We start from the raw sequence: 6,589 nt of genomic DNA on the forward strand, positions 1-6,589 counted from the left end.
TTTCACTGTTATCAGTATTTTTTATTCCTAGATTTATCACTGCTTTTAGTTTCCTATATAATCATTGTGTTACTATTCAAATGTTGTGTAAACATGGGGGTAGTGTTGTAACCCTGCCTTGCACCAGTGCTTGAGGTGCGCACTAGCGCACTAGTGAACGTAAACAGGAAGAGACTAGAATGGAGAGAAGAACAGGGCATCAGGGATTGTGAAGAGTCTGAATGTTTGGAAACTAAGAAGCAAGCTTTTGGTGCTGCCTGAAGGTTGTAGAAGGGACCTGGAACAAAGCGGGGAAGGCTGTCGTTGGTCCACATTCGGGTTGCTGTCTTAAGGACTGGTAAATTAGTAGAAAGACTCTGAGGAAGCTGAAGGATGCTATGTGTTTGTCCTAGTGAATAAACACCTGTCTTTATTTCCTGTTACACTGTGTTGAGTTGCATGACTATTCGTTGAGTGCCTAGCCGAGAGTTGCAACAATTGGTGTTATGACTCTACAATGCACGCTGTCATTAGGTGTGAGACTGCGCACCATGAGACACAGGACAGAGACATGAAATAAGAGAGGAAGTCAAGATGGCCGATGATTAGAGATGAAAACGACGCTTGTGATGTGATTAGTGTAATTCTAGATCTAGTTTCCTATTTGGTTATTAAACATTCTATTTTGTTATTTTATACTCCTTTCGTTGAGGTTATTTGGCTAAGTTATAGCAATTATTCTGGGTGGAAAGACATGCTCCAATTTGATTCCCTTTTCTGTAATTCATCTAATTCTCTTTGTAAAATATCTGTGTCTTGTGTTGTTTTTATTGTTCTATATATTATGCAATCGTCTGCAAATAATCTGACTTTTGTTCCTGAACTAATGCAATTTGGTAAATCATTTATGTAAATTAAAAATAATGGTGGACCCAAGACTGTTCCTTGAGGTACACCTGAGTTTACTGTTATCGGTGTTGATTTAGAGCCATTTATTATTACAGTTTGTTCTCTCCCTATCAGAAAATCTTTAATCCACTGATGCAGTGGACCATTAATGCCGAAATATTTTAATTGTTTAAGCAAACTATAGTGGTGAACTTTGTCAAAAGCCTTGGAAAAATCTAGTAAGATAGCATCTATTTGTTCACTATTATCTAAACCTTTTGAAAAATCATCAATTAGTCCTATTAGTTGTGTTTCACATGATCTATATTTCCTAAAGCCATGTTGGTATGGGGTGAGGACATTATGTTTGTCTAAGTGGTTTATGATTTTGCTACATATTATGTGTTCTAGGATTTTACATGTGATGCTGGTAAGTGATACTGGTCTGTAGTTTCCTGGGTCAGATTTTTCTCCTTTTTTAAATAGGGGGGTGACATTAGCTTCTTTCTAGTCCTTTGGTACTCTGCCCTGGTTAAGCGATGCCTGAAAGAGTATTTTGAACACTGGGGCTAGTTCATTGCTTAGTTCTTTGAGTAATCTAGCTGGAATACCTTCAGGTCCAGACGCTTTATTTGGTTTGGTGTTGGCTAATAGTTTTTGAATTCCATTTTCTTGTACTACTAAATCTGTTGTCTACTTGGTTCAAATTAAGTAATATGTCTTTGTCTCCTGGGGCTGAGAATGCTGATGCAAAGTATTTGTTTAGGATGTTTGCTTTAGTTTCATTATCATTATGTATTATGTTATGTTATGTTCATCTTTTAAGGCGCTATGCCTGTTGTTTCCATTTTCTTAGACTTAATGTATGACCATAGGTTTTTGTTGTTATCTTTAGATATTACATTGTTTATGTATTCACTCTGCAGCTGTCTGCTTACTTTTTGGGTTAGGTGTTTAATTTTTATATACTTTTTGTAAACTCTTTCTGCCTTGGTTTCTTTAAATTTTCTATATAGGTTTTCCTTCTGTTTACAAAGCTTCTTTAGTCTATTATTAAACCAGCATTTATTTATTTTGTTTGATGTGTATTTAGTTGGTATATGATTTTCTATAATGCTTTTAAGATGGTTTTTAATGAAATTCCAGAGGTCATCGACTGGTTGGTTAATGTCTTTTTCTAATAAGAATGTTTGTTGAAAGTTTAATGCAGCTTGGTGTAGTTGTGTTAGGTTACATTTATTCCAGAGTAAAATTTTTCTTTGGGGTTTTGTATTGGCTACTGCTTTTATCTGACTGTGTATTTTTATGATCTCATGGTCTGATAGACCAGGGATAATATCATAATAAACTACTAATCCAGGTCTGTTGGTTAAGAAGAGATCTAATGTGTTGTTTAATCTAGTTGGCTTTTTAATGATTTGATATAAACTTAGGTTGTGTAAAGTTTCTATGAAAAGCTCATTTATGTCCTTAGGGTTTTGGTGTTTATCTATGATTAGTGTTTTCCAATTTATATCAGGTATGTTGAAATCACCCATAATCCAAAAAATCACCCATAATCCAAAAAACTGCGTTTTTATCTGTCTCTTTAAGTGTAGTAATCTGATTACATAGTTCCTGCATGTAGTCTGTAAATGCTGCCTATTATTAGGGATGTTGAGGTGGTATTAATTTTACAAAATGTAGATTCTATATTTTTGAGTTAGGTAAGGTAATTTCTTCTGCTTTAAGAGTGTTTTTTATTGCTAAAAGAACTCCTCCATGATTTTAAGCCCTATCTTTTCTAAAAATTTCATAATTACTATTGAAAATTTCTGCATTATAAATTTCAGTGAACGAATTGTGTGTCCCCTTACCTGTCAATTCTGTTTAGTGATGGTCAAGCTCAACTGATATTATTCTAAGCAGCTTTTATTCTGAGAATCATTCAACCTCAGAAGCTGTGAGGGATATCTGAAATCCATTGCTTACTTGTCTAGCAGAAAGATTTCTATCCGTTTAGTGATAAAAGATTGAGATTAATTGTATACAACTTTTTGTAGTCGCCAAATAACACACTTTTATGCTCAAGCAATACTGTTCATGAATGGTTTAGTTTTCTTGATGCTGAGAGTGTTCATGAAAGAGGGATCAAAGGTCAATTTGGGTGTTTGTTTTTTAAGACAACTTGCTATGTTTGTTAATTTAAATTTACCAGGTACCTATTATTCATTTACTTTGGATTTTAGAATATTTGTCATTGAAATTTAAATAGGTATAAGTACAGTTAATTAACCACAGGATTCCATTAAAAAATTTAAATGCTAAAGAAATTTAAAAAGAAAACATTTCATTTTTGAGATTACATCATCTTTATGTGGAATGTTTTTTGAATAAATGGTACCTGTACAGGTGATTAGACCTATTAATAAATGATAACTGGATATATTTGTATTTGAAACCACTGGCTTGTATTTTACTTGTTACTAATAACTTAATTTACTTTTTAATATATGCGTTATCTTCTATTTTGAAGTAACATCTGTATTATATAAGATAAGATTATCAACTGTAGTTTTCTTTTAAGAGTTCTTTATGAAAATGTTACCACTGAACACTGCTATATTACTAGACTTTTTTCAACTATGTTTTGTAAATGAAATATTGTGCAATGGCATATTTATTGTATTACATAATTAAGGTTTTTATAGCTATATATTAAAAACATCTCATATTTAATGTACTCTCTGCACTGAACAATTTTTTTTAAAGTGATAAAAATTTTGGTTTATTCATATCAAGTTTGTTTTGTTTGTATATATGTAGAATATGTATATCATAGTGAAAGCATTTATTTACTTGCATTTTAGTTTTTATAATCATTTATAGAATTTAGTGTAAATTCATTGTACATTGAACCTCGTTGGTAGTGACAATGTTATTAAGTTGACATGAAGTATTTATGTATAGTCCTGGGTGTTAGCTACATTGTTCATTAGATGACTGCCTGACAGTGTTTTATCCCATGGGAACCAATAGATCAGCATGTCAATATATCTGTTGTAGTAATGTTTAGAGTATACAACTCTAGCAATAAATATTCTGATCAAGTTTATATTTTTGGAACAGAATATGCTAATGTGTTAAATACATTTTTTTTTATTTTAAGAATAACAACTGGTACTTTATTTTATCCCTTTGTATCTTTCTTTTTTTTTTTTATGTCTAAGTAGTATAACTTCTAATTTAATTGTCTCCCTTTTAAAATCAACCATCTAAATTAGGGATGGCAAACTTTTTCTGTTGAGGGCCGCATTAAATTTTTTTTTTTAGGAATAGGGGGCCACATATATATAATTTGTATATACAACTTAGAAAAATATGCTAGCTGTGTATTAATTTACTTGTATACTGTATTAGACATTCAAATTGAGGAATTATAACAAGATTTAGCAATTTTTGAAACTAATTTAACTAATATTTAAAAAAAATTTGTTACTGTCTTTTTACATCACATTCATTCTTCACAACAATCCAGTTATACTTAATGTGAAGTATTTAATTGTGCATAATGTTCCGGAACTCTGGAACTAGCTTTACTAGTTCTTATCTTTGTGATTGCTGTTAAATTACAGCCAGTCAGCATCCACTTGTTCTTCTGGTTGCATATGTTCAAACAAAAGAAAATATTCTTGTGCATCTAAAAATGTCAAAGTTTAGCATCAAGTCTTTTTAAGTGTGGAAATACAGCTTATGCACCCTTCAAACTGCTTCTCTTTTGGGTCATAATTTGCTAGGAAGTATTTCCTCGGGTGCTGAATCAGCTTCTGTACTAAATGGTGAAGTGAGGATATTCAAAAATGGTTTAAGTTCTTGACGTCTTAACATTTGTTTTCAAATTCCATAAGTCTTGTTCTTTTTACTAGAAATAGTTTCACCTTTCAGCAAAGGAAAATGTGTCACAGTCTTAGTTGACATTGCATGATCTAAAGTTCACGTCATGTTAAGAGTTTAAAAGACACGTGGAATTCCTGATGTAGAAAACAGGAAGTAGAATGAATAAAGTTGACTTTGAGTTCAGTCAAGTCAAGTCAGTAAGGTTTTGCTCCCGGTCCAGGAAGGTTGGACGTTGCTTCCTTGACTGGTGTATATATATGTATATAGCATGAAAGTCGATGGACTAATGATTGTTGATTAATTATATTTGAGAGTTGATTTCATCATGTGCTTATTGAATATTAAAGTATTATTCGTATTTCAATGGATATCTATAGTTGGAGCTCCAGTGTCACTAGTAGCAATTGTTCTTATTGTTACCCGCTGAGATGTGGACGTGATTTGTAACTAACATATATTGGATACTTTTGATACCGCTGTTATGTGGATAGGATTGTTATTATTTCTTGACTTGTAGCACTAACAAGGAGTGCAGTGTACTATTATTATTATTATGGTAAAATAAACTTCATGTTGTCTGCTGAAACAGACTTGAGTCAGTGGTATAGTATGTTTAACATTTACAAAATGATAAAACCTGTTTTCACTTGCTTGACTGGAGAAATGGAAAAGCTTGAAAAGATGCTCATAAATTTCATGATGTGCAAATAGCCCATTGCAACTCTTCATTAGAAACATTAGTAAGAAAGCCACTGTCAGTGTCATTATGGAAAAAAAAAATTTTCCTTGAGACCCCATATTCTTTTCAATACCTTGCCCATGTGGTACTTCTTGAAACTGTCTGTGGCTCTGATAAGTTTGATCACTGAGATGATTAGGTCAATAATATGTCTGATATTCACTGTTTTTCTCAGTCAAAGCATGGGCTCCATCAGTTGTTACACTTGACATCTTGTTCCAAGCCAACCCAACACTTTCAACACAGTTCTACATAAATACTGGTCTGAGTATGTGTCTTGTTTCGAAATATTACCAATAAGCATAATCTTCATTTGCTTAAAACTTTAGAGAATGTTTATTTAGCTTCTTCATCATAATTGATTGATTTGATTTTAGGCACATCGGCACAATTTAGGCCATTTAAGTATCATAATTGATAAGATATTTAAAATTATTTATTTTTAATATATTTGCATTTTAATATGTTTAATCTGTGGACTCACCTGAATTCTGTAGGTTTCTGCGGGCCGCAAAAAACACTTTGGCAGGCCGCATGTGTCCGTAATTTGCCCACCCCTGATCTAAATGAATTAAGTTATTTCTTCTACTAAAAGTAATATCAGGACTACCAATGTACAACTAAATATTTATTTGTGCAGCACTTTCAGTTTTATTGTGATATCGTATACATTGATTTGATTGACTCATTTTGATGTATATGTATACCTTGCAATCAAAGTGGCATTCATTTTTTTTTTTAAATTGTAACTGGTCTGTGCTAAATTACTGAATTCATATTAAGAGATGATAACTATTAATGTATTTGATAGTTAATGGTAAAGGGAAAATAGGTCATTGTGCTGGTCTCAATACACCTTGAAATGTACAGTAATTACTTCAATGAACAAGAAGAAATTAATCAGCAATGAAATTACCAAAAAAGATATGACAGGAAATGCTATTAACATCTAGTCAGTGATTACCCTCTACAAAGTCATAGTCAACTAATCTAATTGACTTCAATATTCAATCATTATAAAAAATAAACCATTCCAAAGACAAAGTGAATGATAGACAAAAAATAGAAGCTTTTTGATGTAGGGCAAAATGTTAAAATATTCAAGTG

This window comes from Biomphalaria glabrata, chromosome 7 (genome assembly GCF_947242115.1).
Source record: "Biomphalaria glabrata chromosome 7, xgBioGlab47.1, whole genome shotgun sequence".
Classification (NCBI taxonomy): Eukaryota; Metazoa; Mollusca; class Gastropoda; family Planorbidae; genus Biomphalaria; species Biomphalaria glabrata.